The following is a 21,051-nucleotide window of genomic DNA, read 5'->3' on the forward strand; positions in this document are numbered from 1 at the left end:
CAAATGGAGAAGATTGAGATATTTGGATATGACAAAAGTTGAGGACATACCAATGATTATAACAGCTGTCTGCACTCTGCATAATGTTTGCATAGAGGTTAAACTAAATTAACAGATCTACACACACGCAACACTTTGATCTTAACCAAAAGGCCAAGAAGACAAAGATAAGTAATCCTTGGGATTTATTACATGTAGCTCATAAAATGCAATCTAGCTTCAAAAGCATGTCCTAGTTGACTGGAGGAGCTTTGAGGCCATTGAGCTTATCACTGCATGAAAAGTCGGGTTTAATTTTACCTTAAATGTGATTTAAATGCTGCGATTATTTAATGTTTAAGGTTGTATGAGTGTGAGCATTTTACATAACACAAATTGGAATGAAGTCGCATTCAAAGTAATGTCAGTAAAAGTGTCTATTAACTTTACATAATTAAATAATTCATAATATTGTAAAATCAACTTTATTACTTATTTTTTTCTGATTAAAAATGGGTATTAAAATATCTGCATTGTCATCGAGTACGTCTCGTATTTTTACGACAACAGACCCGTTTCCGATCTCCATAGTAACGACAGCGCTGGATTTCCCGAAATGAGGAACAACGGAAAATGGGACGTGCAAAGGGCAGCTTTGCCGCCCGCAAACGGATTTTTAAGATACAGAAACCAATCAGAAGAAGAAGTTGATGTAGTGTATATTCAAAAATCGGTAAGGAAAAAAGTATCGGATATATGTAACACGCCAAACACGCTTACCAATGCTTACGGGGGCTCAAAATTTCACCTGTTACTGTGTGCCCATATTTCGACAGTCTAATCAATAAGTGACAGTTTTATATATCCCAAAGGCTAGACAATGTGTTAAATAAACGTTATTGGAATTAGGCTGCACAAATAATTTAGGTCTAATATCAACGAGAAATCAAATGTATTATGAACGATTCTGATAACATTTTTTCTTCGAGATTATCTTAGAGTTATTCCCCGTTGTGAAATAGAAAGTACATAACCCGGCATTTTACATGTAAACAAAGTGCTCGAAGATTGCAAGGAAACTAATTTGTAATGTAAGTTGAAGAAAATGTTTGAAGAAGTTAAGATTCATGTATGAATAGGAGAAATTTTCTGTTGGAAAATATGTCTGAAATTGAATGAAAATGATTCATAAAACCAACTCAAATTGTGTTGAAATCTTCAAACAAAAATGTGTGAATGCTGCATCTATATTTACACATTGTGATAATTCAGATAAGGCCATAAGAGATACAAATCTGCATGTAAAAAATTAATGCTAGGGTTGTGGTGAAGAAAAATATGTTGGTCTGCATAAATTTAACACATATTTTTATGTTATGGGGTTTTATTTCAAGATCATTTAATACATTGCACAATTTCTCGTCATTCATTTACATTTATGTATAAGTAATCTGGAAAGTCAAGAAAATTCAAAGTCAATTCTTATTGAGTAGTGAGTGTCAAGATCACATTTGAGGTCATATCCATGGGTGTAGGAAGCAAATTGAAAGGGGGGGGCTAAACCAGCTAAACCAACAAAAAAAGGTATAAAACCCCAATTTTCAATGCATAGAAATTATCTATATTCGCAAAGAAAGTGGGGAGGGGGGCAAAGCCCCCCCCCTATGATATCATTAATATTGGATCAAATTTCTAGAAACCTATAGTCACTGTGTTAAAATTTAATACATGTATACTTTATTCATTACTGATAATTGTTCACACAGGTATGATTTTTTTTCCAGTTACGGGTATGATATCAGTTACACGGGAGTTCATACTGCTTTGCAGCTGTCTGTTGGTCAGTCGGTCAGTCTGCATGTCGGTTCACCACCAGTTTTTGTTTATTTTCTTTGCAGAGGTTGCACATATTGAAATGAAATTTGGTATACAGATTTATCATAAGACTATATAAGTCAAGCTTTCTTTAGTAAGATCAGGGCATTGTTTTCAGATTTATATCCCCTCAACTTAGAAAAATTCCAATTACCGGTACATGTATCTTGGAGAATGGGGAGGGAGCAATGAGTGTTTTACAAACATATCTTGTTCAAGGACTAGCTGTTAATCTTCAAATATCCTTGTTATTTCACAGGCAGCAGAATACGTCTACAAATGAAGTTAATAGGGAAGGACCTTCGCAGGCTTCTGGATGTGCTGCAGAGGAGTTCTCATGATAACCATAATATACCAGCAACGATAGGTTTTTATGGGTAAATTTTTTACCTTTATCATGGAATTTGACTAACTTTTGAAAAATGTACTTTAACCCAGGGCATACTAACTAAACTGGGTGTGAAATTTGATTTACTTTTGAAAAAGTCAAGTCTAGTGGATAATTTTTTAAATGGTAATGATACATCACTTATATGTATTCTTTTGTATTGTGTTGTATTTGGTAGGGGAGTATCACATTTATTATACCATATCTTTTCTAGTTAAGTTTACCTTAATAAATGAATATGTAATCATTTATATTATTGTATTTTAGCTAGAGCGTATGCTACACATATACTACAAATTTCCGCCATCAATGGAGAAAACCACTTCAACCAGCACATATTTACAACCAAAGACTCCAATTTGTCCAAAAGTAAGAGAAATAACTGTTACTAGGACTGAGAGGAAGGAAATGTACCACAATGACAAAGAGTGAGGTGAAAGCAGTAAACATAAGGACAGGTCCTACAAGCTTTTTGGATTTTTTGTCTACCAATGACAGTGTGGTGGTACTTGGTCATAATATAAGAAATTAATATGTTTCTGTACTTTTTCAAGCATTATACTGTCTTGTGAAATTATGGAAAGAATTGTCACACAAGTTCATGGTTTTCTAGACACTCTTCCATTATTTAAACTAGTCAAGTCATGTCTGAACTCATAATACAGGAAATTATTGTTTTATATACTTGAAATGAAAGTTCAGGTATAATATTATTTCATAAAATTTGTACAATATTCATTTTAATACATATTGTATAATTTGGAAATGTTATTGGAATAATGCTGTCATAAACATGAGAAATTTGCAGAGAAAAGATGTTCAGAGGAAATTCGGGCTGAATATTTTCAAAATGGCTCCACTCTTTTTTCTGAATATTGGACTCATTGATTGATTGTTGTCATATTTCATGTAAAATCTATGCATTTTTTGTTTCCATTACTCTGCATGTAGTAACATATGTGACAAGGATTCATATTTCTCATATCTCATTGTTATAGTCAATGGACAATATCTAGGTGGCATTGTATTAAGGATGTACATTGTGAAACATTAACTTTTTTTATTTAATTTATTTTACAAATGAAAGTTGTTCAGGTAATATATAGATCATAAAAATTGTGACATGTTCATTTTTATTTAGATCTTTTTTTTTTTATTGAAATGTAAATGAGGATCAATACTTTGAGAGAAGTCGTAAACATGAAAATTTTGCAGAAAAAAACTGATCAGAGGAATTTCTGGCTAAATATTTTCAAAATGGCTTCACTCTTTTTTCTGAAACTTGGACACAATAATTGATTGTTGTTTTAGTTCATGTAAAACCTATACATTTTTTATTTCCATTACTCTGCATATTGTAAAATTTGTGATAAAAATTCATATTCCTCATATTTCATTGTGTCGAATCATTTGACAATATAGATGGCTATGGAGGACATTTAATGAAACATTGACTTTTTTTAATTTAACAAATGAATATTGTTCAGGTAATATATAGTTTATAGAATATTGTACCATGTTCATTTTCCATTTAAGTTGTTTTTTTATTGTATCATAAATGAAGACAAATTTAGAGCAGTTGTATTTATGAGAATTTTGCAGAGAAAAGCTGATCAGAGGAAATTCGGGTTAAATATTTTCAAAATGACTCCACTCTTTTTTCTGAAATTTGGACAAATTGATTGATTGTTATGATATTTTTAGAAAATAAATTGTTTTTTATGATTCCATTACTCTGTCTATGTTTTATAATTTGATTAAGATCCACAACTTTAGTATTTTGGTGAAAGAAATTACGCGTCATAGGTGGCGCCGCAAGCACAGTTTATAATTTGGTAATTTTTTTTTTATTGTTTTAAGTTTTAGAACAGATGTTCCATGTTTAATAAAAATTAACATTTCAAAATTTTACATAATATTTGACCTATTTTTTGAAGTTGGAGTGCGGACTATATTTTTAAGGAAAATATATATCACACAGAGTTACCTCCCTTAGTTTGGCAACCACTAGGGGACAAACGGCTACACTCTTTTTATTTATATTATAATCATGTATTGCTTATACATATGTGTATCCATTATTACCAAAATCATTTGTTTTCCATTACTTTGATTTCACACTCATACTACCTTAAATGCATATTATAACATATTGTGGGATCGTAAATGTTAGAAAATAATTAGCATTTAATACGAGTTTAATGAAAAATTAAAAGAACAAATTCAATAAAGTTTGGAAAATTGTAAACTTACTTATACGTTCGGATTTTAGTCTGCCGTAAACAATTATTATACCTCTAATATACATAACGTATAATTATTATTAAACATGGCCATAAAATTAAGTTTTACGGTCACATTAAATTTGTTCGTTTAATAAAATTTAACGTAGATCTTTACCTCATTATTTTTTGTTAAATTCACACTTTATAATACTTCCAAAAAGTAAGTTATTTACGGAGAATTGTAAACTTACTAATACGTACAAATTTTATTCTTTCATAAACTAATATTAAATCTCTTGTATATGTGATGAAAATGTACGGATTAAACCTTCCCATATAATTAAGATTTAAGGTTGTATTTGATTAAATTTAACATTATAATATTATTGCATAATATTTTTATTTTACATTTATTCCATCAATAATTTGTATGGTTTACAATTTGTGGGTTTTTTGGCAAGTATTTTACAATCTTACACAAATCCATTTCTCATTCAATTTTATTAGATGTTATCTCAATAGTGTACAAACAATGAGTTCTAACAAAGTACAAAATATTTCAAATTTAAGCCTAAAAGTCAGAATTTAAAAATTAACAATCATGATTGTAGCTCAATTATAATGGAGTAAATTTCTACATACTAGTAGTAAGTAATATACTGAAGTAATTATAAATAATATAAGAATAGCATTGTATGTAAAATTCAAATCCGCAATAAATCAAAACACAGCAGGTAAAAAATGTAGTCATTCTGGACTCCAAAAGACTGCAAAATCTGACTGAAACTGTCCCTATTAAAACTTCTGTATGGGTTGTAAATGGCTTTTCAATTTCCCACAATAAATTATATCAAACTTTGCATAAAAAGAATAAAAGCTGCCAATAAAAGTTGTCCATTCTTTTTACATGTACATTTTAATAAGACACACTAAGCCACTAACAGAGAAGCCTCACTCGCCCACAAGCAACAGCAAAAGGATCGGTCAGAGAAACCACCTTTCTCTTGCTTGGGTATCAAGATCTGCAACTTACTGCCAGCAAAGCTCTTTTAGACCACCCTTATATTGTTTCCCAAGTATTTCCACAATAGATGTCCATGCACTAATTATCCAAGTTCAACTTGAAAAATACTTAATGTTGATTGTGAAAAATACAAGACCCAAAAAAACCCTTTATATCATTTGGTTATGTCAATTCAAATTAAGGAAAAAGTATCACAATTACACAAAATAATAGCAGCTTAAATTTGTTTACAATACATGTAGCTCATTTCTGTTCCAACTGCTAGGTTTATTGCTTGATGATTGTAATATAACATATCCTCATTAAATCAACGTTACATTGGAATGCAAAACATTTCAATAGTGATATTTTCAACTTTGCTTTAAAATATCAAAAATGAGCTCTGAAACATGCACATATAAAAGTCCTGTATAAACATATGTTAAAGTATATTTAACAATTTTTTAAGCCTTAATTACAATTCCATAACTCATAATTCATAAACTCTCTTACTTCAAATGGAAGGAAACAAAATAATATTTTACTCTTGCAATTCTCATTACTCTTGCAATATCAATTGTAATATTTATTAAAATCACAATTCACTCTTTTTTTACTCAGAAATGTCTCTACCTCATTTGCCTATTCTATTTTTTACATCTATGACTCACTAAGCCACTGACAGAGAAGCCTCACTCGCCCACAAGCAACAGCAAAAGGATCGGTCAGAGACGCCACCTTTCTCTTACTTGGGTATCAAGATCTGCAACTTACTGCCAGCAAAGCTCTTTCAGACTACCCTTGATCATGATTGTCTTATTTTTTCCACAATAATGTCCATGCACTTACTATTTAAGTTAGACTTGTACATATATATAAATCAAGATTAAAATGTATGTGATTGCGGATTACACAACAAACCAATAAATGTTTAAACAATAAAATACATAACAGTTTTAATCTGTACTCAAGCATAAGAAAAAACTTTCACTGTCAAAAATACAACACTAGGTATATTTTTCTTATCTAACATTGAATTTGTGCAAAACAGTAGCAACTCAGATATTTCATCTCTAATAGCCCATCTCTGTTCAATTAATACATCCATAGGTTTGACTCTTTTAGATTCTTTATTTGTCCTAGTTCTTCTTATGCTCTGCCTTTTAGAGTGCTTTGATTTGAGAATGGCACTTTTGGTGTCCTGTTCTTTTAAGACATTCTCACATTCATCAGAACGCAACTTCAGCTTTCTTATTTCATAGATAGTATTATCTTTAGAATCATTTTTTGTACTATGAAGACGTAATCAATATTTAAAACTGCTTTTTCTTGCTTCTTCTTCTCTTCATGCCAAGAAGTTTTCAGCTCTGGAGAAGCACACCTAGCTCCTAATTTCTACAATAAACATATACAAATAAATACCCATTTACCTATATATACATATTATATGTGTGCTTCCGGATTTATGCAATTGCATATATTAAATAGTAAAAACAAAATCTGAGTTGATTGTAAAATTATCATTTGACCTAGAGGAAACACAGCTCAATTTTGCTTAATTAAAAATTTACAGAAGACTACAAAAGATATGCCATTTTTTCAAATCTGGTTAATAAAGACAGAATTATCTATAATTTCAGGTCAGCGAGCTACAGATTTCGAAGCGTGTAAATTTGGGACTAATGATTTTTTTCACCATCTTTTTTTTGGAGCATTTTACCTGCTTGACCTTGAACATGTTGAGGTGCCCTTTTCTCTGCTCCTCCACACTAATTCTTTCATTTATAATTAGCAGCAAGATACTATGGATATGGTAAAAAGCTGTCATAAACAAAATATGAAAAATTAATAACAGATGTGGCTCTCCATAGAAAGAATATAAAAGAAGGAGAAAAAATATACAAACAGGGTATACTTATGACTAACATGACTACGGCAAGAAGATAACATTTTACACAATGAAAAAAATTCTCTGTGTCATCTAGTTAAGCGAATTGCATAAAAAAAACATATAATTATATGTATAGATCAAATTTATAGACGACAAAATATGATATGAAACATACATAATGGTACCGTAGTCCGAGCACATGAAATTTGAAGATTTACAAAGTTTAGGAAAATGCAAAGAATAGCATTTACAGCATTTATCATATTAAGACACACATATATATAGTTTCACAGCAGCAAGCTGCAGAATTTGTGGAAGTACATGTAAATTGGGGACTGGTGACTTTTTGCCATCTTTTTTTTTTTTTAGCAATTTACCAATGTATTTACCTGTTTGACCTTGAATATATTGAGGTGCGCAGCCCTTTTCTTTTAACATTCATACAATAATAAAATCCTCAAACTTTGTGATCTAGTACATATTATGATATGTATTATATTAAATTTAGAGACGACAAAACATGATATGAAATGGGTGTACATACTCGGAACACATGGAATTTAAGAGTAAACTTAAATGCAAAGGTTAGCATCTACAGCATTTAACATGCAAGTTATTGGGATAATGAACAAGTGATTTAGCATAAAGTAAAATATATTAACAACTTACACTGTAGATAGCAAGTTTTTAAAGTGGACAACAAATGCAAACTTCCAGTAAATGGTTGCAATCTCATACACAATAAGTTGTACAACAAATGATAAGTTCGTACCTCATACTGGGTAGCCAAATATCTGGTCAAGTCACTTTCAGGAAGAGAGCCTCAGCAAGTTCAATGTTGATCATTCCCATAGCTACTTCAAACTTTTCTGGCACAATTTCTGAAAGAAAAGATGTATCTTACAGGGATTTTTATTCAAACTAGGAATAATTCTCATGAATGTAAAAAGAATGAGTGCACTTAAGCTATGAGATTTGGATCCCGATGTTTTACGCAAAATAAAATTCCAAAATTCATTAAATTTATGTTTTATAGGTATTAAACAATGTCTTAAGAGCAGGTTTTGGTATATTATATTACATGAAAGTATTAAATAATGCCGAACGACACTAGCTTTTGAGACGGGGGTCTAACAGTTTTGTCTCATTTCTATTGTTATTCATATGCATACCAGTTTTCAACGACTTTGTTTACATCGAGCCGCAACTTGGCCATTTTTCTTATTTGCACAGTATTTAAAATTATTTTTCCCAAACGAGAAAATTCTGGTTAAAATCCATCTTTAAGTTAGATGGTTAAAAGTGTTAAATAATTATTACAAAATGTAAATAGCGCTTGCCCAAACGTTTTTACTGCCAGGCATTTTATGTGTACAGCCCAGACTAAGGAACAGTAACATTATCAGTAGCAGAGGCAATTATTCATTCAAGGACACATGATAAAATTTTTTACATTGTTCCTACCGCTAAACAGGGTCGTAAATGTCTTCATCTTCTGTTAAAACATAAATTCCATCCAAAGTTAATCATGCTTCTCCTTTTCGAGTAACTCTCTTTCGCCCTTTCCTCCCGTACAACATCATGATCAAGTTCAACATGGCTGCGTGGAACTCTCCAAAAAATTGAATTTCGGCGCGGTGTGTTGTTTTTAAATAAATTGCTTTTCGAGCCCGACTTCGATCCCGATGTAATTGTACTACAGTGGTAGTCGACAGAGAAAAAACTAAGTTATATTCCACAGTTTTGAAAAATCTACAGAAGGGTAAATAAATAAAAATGAGAAATAAATAAATTAAAATGAATAGGGTGCCTAAATATTTTTTTTCAAAAATGTTTCAACATAAGTTTACATTATATCACAATATATCTCATGTAAAATGTACCGTTATACATAAATTAAATTCAATACAAGAAATTTACTGGAGTAAACGAATTTATTAAATTATATTAAACGCGACTTTTCATGCAGTGTATGGTTTCAAAAAGACTGTAAGCCTGTAAAATATCAAATCAATCTTTTCACAACATTTTATATTACTTTTGTTTTCTTCTTGTTTTGAAGAACAATGAAGATAAAGCAGATCTTGAAGTGGATTTTGAGGAAAACATTGCCATAGCTGCTGATTACCCTGTGGACGCCACACAGAACCAACCTACTGCCAAGAGGAATGCAATGATGAATTACCTAAATCAACAGGGATAATGATTTTATTGCGTAAATAAAATCAAAATGTTTGAAATCAAAACAGTCTTACATTTTTTTCATTAGTTTGATTTCTGAAATTAAAATAAAAAATGGGTTACATTAAAACTTTTATCTGAACAAAAATCAATACATCTATTTCAAAAGTGTAATATTGGAAAAGCAGAATGATTTAGCAATGATACAATTTTGGCAGTATAAAATTGAATATCAAAAGCAATTCATTCAACTCCAAAGGTTAAATTTATCTTTCTTGAAACAGACCTGCCTACCCTTTTCATTGCAACGGTGTAATTTTCAGTACTTTTTTGGTGGAATTTCAGAGGGGAAAGTGTAATCAATCATGTTTTCCTATTTGGTGTTTACTGTCATAGTTTATTTTCTTTCTAAGCAACAGGTATTGTACATTACTAAACAAACTTGCAAAAACTTTTTTTTAATCATCTATTGCAAAAAGTTTGTAAAATACCAATATCCCATATGAAACTCAGTTTAACCGTACCCCCATAATGATCGTACATTAGAACATTGTATTTTTATTTTTTAACGAGGCTGGGTTGTGGCAACCGAATTTAGACTATTTTGATCTCCTTTAAAAGAAGAGCTCCATTTAAAACTAAAATGTATGATTTTTTTCTTTGCCAAATGATAGTTGACAGCTAAAGATAAAATAATAATAAGTAAAATCTGGTGGTTAATTAATGGTTAATTTGTTGACTCCCCAGCCTCCTTAACACTCACACTTCTCAATCTTATTCTAATTAAGCAATGTTAAAATAAACTACATTGAGCATAGAAATGGCTGTACTTATTGACATATCATTTAATAGTAAACGTAAGTAGTAAATTCTCGTTCGCAATACCGGTTAACATGTAACAACTAGGTATATTATGTACCTTATAGAACCGATCTCTTATTAGTTACTTATATTAGAACTTCTCATTTCATTTCAGCAGGTCGTACTTTAAACTCTAAGGTTAAACGTTCATGATGGATATTGAAAGCGTAAAATTCATGTAAGTGGCGTAATAGCGTAATTTTGTGGTAAAAAGCGGAAGAATTACGCCAAAAGCGGAAGGGTAGGCAGGTCTGTTGAAACCATGAACTACAAAAATGTCTTTAGCTTCTTGATAAAATGCATTCAGATTTTTAAGAACAAAGTGCAACATTGTGTCTCGCTACTGATTTAATATAAAATATCGCACATGAAATGAAGAAAATCTATACCTATGAAAACTTCCAATAAAATAGTAACAATGAAAAATGTATGTCTTTTAAATTCAAAATTTAGAATTATCTTTGTGTAAAAAAAGAATCTTTAAATATATTAACATTCAAAAATTTTGAACAGTTACTAAACACCTATAGAAAAAAAAAGCATTTTCTGGAGACACTTAACACAAAACACATACAATCAATCTGGTACATAAAATGAAATTATTTTTGCAAACAAGCAACAAATCTCATTATATCTCTTAATTTCAATAATAAAACATTTGAAGCAAATTTTCAAATTAAGATGTTTGACAAAATAGCAAATTTTCAAACAATACTAGTGATAAAATATGCAAAATAATGTTATTATATATTTAATCTTTTGTAATTGTTTTATTCACAGTGTGAACATACTATTTCTTTTCATAGTACATTCATGAACTTTTACTTACCTTGTACTTACATCACTATGAAAAAAAACATGTTAAATCAAGACTATTTTAAAAATAAAATACTTGTATACACAGTGGCCATGTTATCCTTAAGAATAAGGGGTTGTACTGGCGAATTTACTTGGCAATTTTGCTGATTAAAGTGAGATAATGATAGAAATAAACGAATTGCATCCAGAGCAATGCAGAAGCTCCAGAGAGGCCATCGTCAACAGACAGATAAAAAGTAAAGGAATATATCTTCTTTATCCAGACAGGTGATATGACGCAATAAGCAGTCAAATATGACGTAAAAAGGTGGGAATACTTATCATGCAGTTTGCGTTTTATTACCAAAGGATGTAAATAAACAAGTAGAGCTTTTCAAAAAAGCTTACCGTCTTTAGCAACAATTTTAAACAGTAAACAGATCTACACGTCACAGGCTGTATAATTCTTTTGAATTTCTTGATTTTGTATTTCTAAATTAGCGAGCTTCCGGCAAACCTCGGCTGATTCCCATTCACTCTTCAAACAAGAAAGGGGAAAAGAATAATAACAAATTGTAAAGCCTGCAAGCAATAACCATCAAATTTTATTTATTATGAAATTAAAGAGACCTTTTTATTTATTGCTATAAAAAATATCATGTTAGTAAGAAATAATTATTGCTGATTTTGTTGTTCGTTTTGTCATTTTTCTTGCAAAATTGTTAAGTCGTACGAAAAATAGATCATCAGAAAGTTATCTCCCTTGCCTTGAACAGCATTTCAACCAATGAAATAATTGAAAATTTTCTCATCATGCAATTTCTACCAATCACAAAAGAGAGGAAGTGCATAGTCCGAAGACTGTAAAAAACTTCAACTATACAATACCGTCTTCCAAGGAAGACGTTAACAACTGTTTATTCTATGTGAGTAGAAAATTCGGAGTAGTTCTACTTTATATGTTAAATTAAAAAAAAACATATAGAATTAACTATAAACGGATACTTATCCTGAAGTTTGTTGGTGGGTGTTCTCCATAATTAATTTTTATGCACTGTAATTTTCCTCTCGATGACTCGACGCCGTATTGTTTCTAAATCGGCTATGGTAAAATGCATGACCGCAATTGCTTGCCGGCAACGCGCGTTCCATTATCCGGCGTTTAAGGCAACATCGGCAAATCCAGCGTTGCCCGTTTAATGGAAAGCGCCCTAAATACGCACCTTTTAGCTGGAGTTGAAACAAGTTGGTGTATCATGGATCTTCAAATTTTTGACGACCGTTTTCTGATACATCCCAGTATCATTTCCTCTTGTAATATTTTATTTCCAGGTAAAAGGAGAACTTTTTGAAAACAATAAACTCTTTAAGTGCTGAACAACAAAGTCAGAAAACCTTATATCATGTACAATGCTTGATTTCCATTTTGCTTCAGAAAAGTTCGGGAAAACATTGTACTTTGCGATTATGACGTCGACGAGTGGTTGTCTGCATTAGGAAGTTGCTGTGAATTGGCAGTGTTTACATCACTGCGTTTCTTTGGCCATTTCGTTGGATTTTAAAGTTGTTACGGTTGTGGAAACACATGTAGGTGTTTGCATGGCTATATCCTGTTATCTGCAACGCGTTGCGTTTAAGTTTTATGCCACAAAAACATATTGAAATAACGAACCCGACCCTTAATACATTAAAATCAGTCATATACTTGAGAAAATAAAGGAAGTCATACCGAAATATTTAAAGGCGTCAAATAATATATCATAATTACAACACGAGGCAGATTTATTACAATTAATTCTCTGATTCTTGAAAACGTTGTAAAATGATCGATTTCTCCATAGAGCGTTGCAAATAACAGGAGTATATATAAGGCGACGAATTTTATTTTCCTGCTATAGAAACTATATAAGTGTACATAAAGGGGAAGTTTCCCCAGGAAGAGGGTTTTCTTGGGGGTTTATCATCAGAAAAAATGAGGCTAGGTTATTTTTGGGGAGATCAAGCTAAAATGAATACATTAGACGGAATAAAGCGCTATATTAATATGCATGCGTTGCACGCAACTCTTCATAGTAAAATGATCGATTTCTCCATAGAGCGTTGCAAATAACAGGAGTATATATAGGGCGACGAATATCATTTTCTACTAAATAATACTATCTAAGTGTACATAAAGGGGAAGTTTCCCAGGGAAGAGGGTTTTCTTGGGGGTTATCATCAGATAAAATGGGGCTAGGTTATTTTGGGGGGGATTAAGCTTAAATGAATACATTTGACGGAATAAAGCGCTATATTAATCTGCATGCGTTGCACGCAACGCTCCATAGTAAAATGATCCATTTCTCCATAGAGCGTTGCAAATAACAGGAGTATATATATAGGGCGACGAATATCATTTTCTACTAAATAATACTATAGAAGTGTACATAAAAGGGGAGTTTCCCCGGGAAGAGGGTTTTCTTGGGGGTTATCATCAGAAATATGGGGCTAGGTTATTTTTTTTGGGGGGGGGGGGGGATCAAGCTTAAATGAATACATTTGACGGAAAAAAGCGCTATATTAATCTGGATGCGTTGCACACAACGCTCCATAGTAAAATGAATGATTTCTCCATAGAGCGTTGCAAATAACAGGAGTTTATATAGGGTGACAAATGTGATATCTTACATCCCATTCCAGAATATTCTAAATAATTTTGTTTTAGCTTCTTGAAGAAGTTGATGTGATTACGTAGACCATAAAATTATGACATTTTACTGAATAAAGCACATCTCTATCATGCACCTGCCTTGTCAAGTCTATTGAGTATAATACAGCAAAGAATATATGGTTAAAAAGTGATGCCTTAAAACATACAAGATTAATCAAATATTAAAAGTTTCGAATTTTATTTAATTCACATATTCAATTTTAATCCACTAACACAGAGTAATACAGGTCAATGTATTACGTAACATTGTCCAATGAATTCAGAAACCCGTTTGCAAGGCACATAAATATAGCGTGAAAGACCACATTTTCTCACATCATGGCATCCAGGAACTCGAGAATTTATCATCTTTGGATGGATATTCAAGACATAGTTGGTCCAGCAAATGTATGGCCACGTTCCATTCGTCGTTTGTTTTGGACCAGACCACTTCGCCACTGGAATAGAATTTTAATATGCACTTTTGCATATGCCAATGGTCTAAATCCAGAGGTTTTAAAGGAATGGATTCAACTAATGCAGCTTGTGGATCATGATTATGCTATAAGGCACATCGATAACTTCTTTGGACTGGTGGAAAGGGGCAGGAACTATTCCCTGTACTCATGGAATGTGTCCACTGGACGATACGAATGGCAGGACGGCAGACCTCGAAGATATGTTCCACGCCAGGAGATGTACATTCTATAATAAAAAAATATATATTCCATTAATTTGTTAACTAAAAGAATTTTTTATTATTTTCATTTATTTATTCATTCTTCTTTTCAGAAATTGCCAACAGTGATGAAAGACTGAAAACCTCGAATATCTGTGATATTTTATAATTTTATAAAGTGTTGCATAACAAAAATTGTGTTACTTTTCATTGCTCAGAGAGCGAGAAGGGGGAAAGCATCAGCTTAGTCCTGTATAAGAGAGAGAGAGAGCGAAGGAGTGGTAAAGAAAGAGAGAGAGAGAGAGAAGCTGCTTATTCCATTATATATTAAAATACTGACCCCTGGAAGAACAACCCCATTGAGGATGTGTATGTGTTTGTGAGAGAGAGAAGCTGCTTATTCCGTTTTGTATTAAAATATCGACCCTGGAAAAACAACCCAATTGAGGATGTGTATGTGTTTGTGAGAGAGAGAAGCTGCTTATTCCGTTAAATATTAAAATATTGACTCTGAAAAAACAACCCGATTGAGGATGTGTTTGTGAGAGAGAGAGGCTGCTTATTCCGTTATATATCAAAATATTGACGGTGGAAGAACAACCCGATTTAGGGTGAGAGAGAGAGAGAGATGCTTATTCCGTAATAAATACAGTTGTGGTATTATTTCTTTTCTATATAAATATGCACGTGTTTTCTAGTATTTTGACAAGTAGGCTAGCATGCGTCGACATGGCTAATTGTATTCGGCGCGTCGGCGCGCCAGCGCGTCCGTCTCATCTCAACATCACAAAACTATTTTCTCCCTGCATTAAAACACTCAAATGACAGCGATTTTCTCTATAAATTAAGCTTTATCGCTTATATTCGAGTCGACAGCTCGAGCCCGATTGCATTTCTTTTCAGGTGGATCCCTAGGAGGTGGTGGCTCAAACCGCAAGGGAAGAGGTCCAAGGCATAGCTTGTGTAAATTTACTATGTCAGTTTAAATGCCCTTTGATCCATGCATGCCTTACCACAATTCGTGAAAGAGTAATCCGAAATTTACCAGAATTTTAGAATTGGTCTACTTTCGATTTCTCTTTCTCTCGTATTTATATCTCCAATCTTTAACTATAGCATTTAAAAATATTGAGTGTTTTTTATATAAATTTACTTTATGTTTAACATATATGTAGGCCTGGGAACCGAGGAGGGGGCTTACACAGATAGACTTCATATTAAACATTGGGGCGTAGGTTTAGCCCCACATTCAACTGACACGTTGACGTTGAATGCATCGGTGAACAACACATTACAATACAGAACTGACGATCAGCTGATTGCGAGGGTCAACCCAGATCTAGGTCACAATGAATACGGAAACCGGTTACTGTCGTTGTGTAAAGCCACAGGTGTGCGTATTGTGAACGGTCGGCATAGTGGTGGACATTCCAACGACTTTACTTTTAATGGTGCTCGTGGTCTTAGTACAATAGATTATTTATTGACCACAACTGACATGTTTGATTCTATTAGTAAATTTATTGTCTGTAACTTTACTACATTTTCAGACCATGCACCTTTACATATCGAATTAAGATGCTCTTTGTCTATGGAATCTTCTGAAAACACGAATTCGCATGTTTATAAAACCCGTAGTATCTACAAATGGGATCCAACATATAGTGAAGCATGCAAAGACTTTTTCAATTCATTAGACGACATGTATAGTCATGTGGATTTTAATGGAATTTCTACACAAAATGATCTAAACAATTGTATTGCAAAAATTACTAATATGTTGAATGTTGATATTTTTTTTTTCGTGTAAATACTGATCATTACCATAGAACTTCTGGCAAAAGATCAAAACATTCCACTTTCTTAAGTTCAGATGATAAGCCCTGGTTTGATAAAAACTTAAAAGATCTTTATAAAGATTATATTGTAGCTTTACGTACATTCAATAACTGTAAAAATATACAAAATCACTTGGATTTGATTAATAAAAAACGCATTTACAAGAAAGAAGAAACAAAGCTTAAAAGATTATACAAACAAGCAGAAGGAAATAGGCTAAATATATTGAAGAAAAATAATTCCAAACAATTTTTTGCCAAATTTAATAGAAGAACAAAATCAACTCCAAAAGTATCAATAGAAACTTTTTATGAGCACTTCAAAGATATCACTCAAATTGAAGAAACCGGTAGTTCGAATGGTGCAAATGTAGGTGGTGAATGTGTTTTTGATGAACTTGATAAGGAAATTTGTGAAGATGAAATTAAAATCGCTATTAGTAATTTCAAGCATGGGAAATCGCATGGTGAAGATGGGATATTGAATGAATATTTTATTGAATTCCAGGAATACCTACTACCCTTGTTAAGTATACTTTTAACTGTATTTTAGACACAGGTTTTTTCCCGAAAAGTTGGTCATCATCTGTAATTGTGCCTATTTTCAAAAAAAGGTGACAATAAGAACCCAGACAATTATAGGGGTATAAGTCTTGTTAGTAACATGGCTAAATTGTTTACTTCAATATTGAATAATAGATTATTAGAATGGTCGAAAAGTAACGATATAATAACAGATGCACAGTTTGGCTTTAAACCTAATTGTGGTACACGTGAAGCAATATTTGTTCTTCATTCATTGATTTCAAACACTTTATCTAAAAGTAAAAGACTGTATTGTGCTTTCTTTGATTTCAAAAAGGCGTTTGACTCTATTGATAGATCTAAACTGTGGATCAGGTTATCTAAAGTGGGTATCCAAGGTAAATTGCTAAAGGTTATAAAAGCTCTGTAAAATAATGTGAAATCTTGCGTTGGGGTAGAAGGCCAATTGAGTGATTATTTCTGTAACAATATTGGTTTGATGCAGGGAGAAGTGTTACCTCCAATTTTATTTAATCTCTATGTGAATGACTTTGAAATTAGTTTTTGAAAATCTGGCTGTATCTCTTATGATCTAATGTCACTGAACTTATTTTTGTTAATGTATGCAGATGATATGGTCCTTTTTTCTGAAACAATTGAAGGTTTGCAATCACTTTTGAATGAATTGTCTGAATATTGTAAATCCTGGAATTTATGTGTTAATGTGGACAAATCTAAAGTTTTAATTTTTAGAAATAAGGGCAAAATCAAATCTAATGAAAAATGGTTCATTGGTAAACATGTTTTGGAAATTGTCGAACAATTTACATACCTTGGAATTATTTTTCAATATAACAATAAATTTGCAATGGCGGAAAAACAGTTGTCTGACCAGGGTAGAAAAGCATTATTTGTGTTGAAAAAAAATATAAGGGGTTTGTCCCTTAATCATGAAACTCTATTATCGCTTTTTGATTGTTATGTTGGAGGCATTGTAAATTATGAATCAGAAATTTGGGGATCTCATAAAGGTGATAATGTAGAAAAACTACATCTTGATTTTTGTAAGCAGATATTAGGAGTTAAAAAATCTACATGTAATGCAGCTGTGTATGCTGAGTTAGGCAGACTTCCTCTGTTGTTTAAAAGGACATTTTCAATGATAAAATTTTGGAGTAATATTTTAGCCAGCGATAACTGTATCGTTAGAAATTGTTATGGGCAGATGTATATTAACTGTGAAATGCACTCACAAAAAAAACTGGGCTTTTCAGGTGAAGAAATGTTTAAATGATCTAGGTTTTAGTGAAGTTTGGGATAAACAACAAATTAATACAGCTACCTTAAAATGTATAAAATATAGGATCTTGGACCAGGCTAAACAAGAAGTATTTGCTAAAATTGAGAGTTCGCAAAAATGCTCTTTTTATAAATATATACTTGATGGGTTTTACCTTCAGTATTACTTAAAGAAATCTATTCCGGCTAAGTTCCAAAAATGTATATCAAAGTTAAGAATATCATCACACCTGTTAGCTATTAAAACTGGGAGATATAATAAAACTAACAAAATGCATAGGAAATGTTTTGCTTGTCATGATTGTGTTGAGGATGAATATCATTTTTTATTGGTATGTCCTGTTTATGAAGATTATCGAAACAAATTTATTAAAAAATATTTCATTAAAAAACCATCCATGTTCAAATTATTGCAATTATTCAATACTGAGAATTATAAGGATATGTGTAACCTTGGTAAATATATTTATTATAGCTTGAGGCGAAGAGGTGATCTTGTAATTCGATAATTGTATGTTTTCCATTACTTTTTTTTGTTGGTTTGATATTTATTAAGGTCTTCCGTCTTCACGGAAGACCTTATAGTGATTCTATTGTTTCTTATTATTATTATTCTTATTATTATTCTTTTTTTGACAAAATTTTGTGCAGGCGATTTCTCGAAAACCATTCAGCGGTTTTTCATGAAACTTTCACAAAATATGTGTCATTATATGAAGTTGTTACATCCGAAGAAAAATTTGGAAAATTTGCTTCTGGTGCCAAGTTATGGACAATTTCCTGATTTTAAAATGCGATTTTGTCGCGCACTTTTATCGAAAATGGTTGAGGATATGAACTGGAGACTTATTGGAGATGATAGATCATGACTTTCTGGTTTGCAGAATCGCCTTTTCGTGCGTCGTCATTACTTCCGGTCGTTACGAGGTGTACATTGAAAAAAAGTGTATTTTCTAACTTTTTTGTTTTTCAATATTTTTCATTTATTTTTGGTATGTAAATAAAGACTCTTCTTTTAATGCTAACTATATAATTTGTTTGAATATTGATAAATCTAAACTCCAGATATAAGCATTCGAAAATCTGAAGCGGGTCCAAAATGGCGGCTGTCTCCGGTATTTCGCAATGGGGCAGCAGAGCGTTTGCTTAAACGAAAGTAACATAAGGATATATGAAATGTAAAAGAATACTTCGATTGTCACGTCGTTGTTACGTTACAGTTCTATGTCAAATTAACGTCTTCTATAATTGGTTTTGGCTGGTTTTCAAAGTAGAAAATGAAAAGACTAAATGTGCAATTGAAATTTGATACCTAATATCTTTTGTGCAATACGGAAAAGCAGATCTTAAATCATACGTATAAGTAATATTTTCTCAACAAAGAATATCAAGTTATATTTTAAGTTTATATCTTAACCACTTTTTTTTCTATTCACACTTGTTTCATATTAAACTAATAACTAAGACAAAAATAAAAAAAAACGATTTTTTTTAAAGATCGCTTTATGGAGTTTATTCTAGGATTATTGTCTCAAAGATCTGATTCAAGTTATTGAGCATTAATGATATATGATTCCTTGACCGTCGTAGGGCGAACCATGTTTTTCGGCGAAACGTTTCAACCTTTTTCGATAAACTTATCGGGATAGTTCACATTGGGGATAAACAGGAAATTGAAAAAAAAAATTATTATCATTTCATCGCTTTAGTGTTACATGCATATTTACATTATGGAATGTGCAAAATGTGTTAAATATACTTTCAAAACTTCGAACCGAAGGCTTTAAGAACGTTCTTATTTTAATTTCATTGAAGATATCACTTCTATTTGATAAAACATTCCAAAGAAAAGGTGCGAAGATTAACTCGTGGTGTCTGGTGCTAAATTTTGAATAGTGACCCGCTTTTGATAATTCAAAGAGAGAAGCACTGTTTCGTGAATGTATACTAGTGGATTTAAAGAAGAGGTTTCAATAGTGTAATATTAAGAGTGTTGGAATTTCATGCTGGCGACCTACGTTCCATCCCCCTTTTGTGCAATTTTCTTTTTTTGGATACCGCATCTCTTGACACTAGAACAAAAGACAACGCGTTTGAAATTTGCTAGAAAAATGTTAATCAAAGTACTCAGAAGTACAGAGAGCCGGGCTTATTTACAGAGTAGAATGGATTTCTTACATGAATCACGTTTATATTCTGATGAAAAAATTATTTTAAAACTATCAATATAAATGATAAGACACTGACAGTGAGTTTTTCAATCCTAATACCACGGTCCGATTTTGTCAGAATCAGAATTAATCTGGTACCGCAGCTGAATGTAAACAAACAGGCCAGTCTGGTTCCTTCTCCTGCTTTACCTCGTATGTGTAGAGAACTACGGTAACACTGATTATCAAAAATCCTTACGCTAATGAACTATGTTCTTTGACTTATGAAGTTTTCAGTCATTACTACTAATGTTTATTTTATATAGATAAAACTTCGTTTAATTTTTGTTGCTTTATTTAGCGTTTGTATTATCTCAAAAGCGGTTGAGAGTAAGAACTATATTTTTGCACGTAACTTTAAAATGGCAACTATGGGGTCAACATCCTGCCTTGAACAGGATCCCATAAGCCGGCAATTGCTCTTTGAGCAATAAGCCCGGCTAAAAATCTATAAAAACTGTGACAGGAGAAAATTTTCTGAATTGCTAACAGGTGATGAAACTTGGATTTACTTTTTTGAGCCGCAAAGAAAAATTAACAATATGATGTGGGTCAGGAATAATAGCGAGCGTCCTGTGATTGCAAAAAGATGTCAGAGTGCTAAAAAGAT

At 32.0% G+C, this 21,051-nt stretch overlaps 1 long non-coding RNA gene across 1 annotated transcript; it reads left to right on the plus strand.

The window, feature by feature from the left end:
• Window positions 1–965: 965 nt before the first annotated feature.
• Window positions 966–3,449, plus strand: LOC134266219 (uncharacterized). The gene is made up of 3 exons (XR_009991918.1): window positions 966–1,070; window positions 2,114–2,231; window positions 2,510–3,449. It is a non-coding gene; the product is annotated as an uncharacterized LOC134266219 (long non-coding RNA).
• The last annotated feature ends 17,602 nt before the right edge of the window (window positions 3,450–21,051 follow it).

The sequence above is a fragment of the Saccostrea cucullata genome, unplaced genomic scaffold, assembly GCF_032062105.1.
Source record: "Saccostrea cucullata isolate Sc308-1 unplaced genomic scaffold, CSIRO_AGI_Scuc_v1 ctg1015, whole genome shotgun sequence".
NCBI classification, from domain to species: Eukaryota; Metazoa; Mollusca; class Bivalvia; order Ostreida; family Ostreidae; genus Saccostrea; species Saccostrea cuccullata.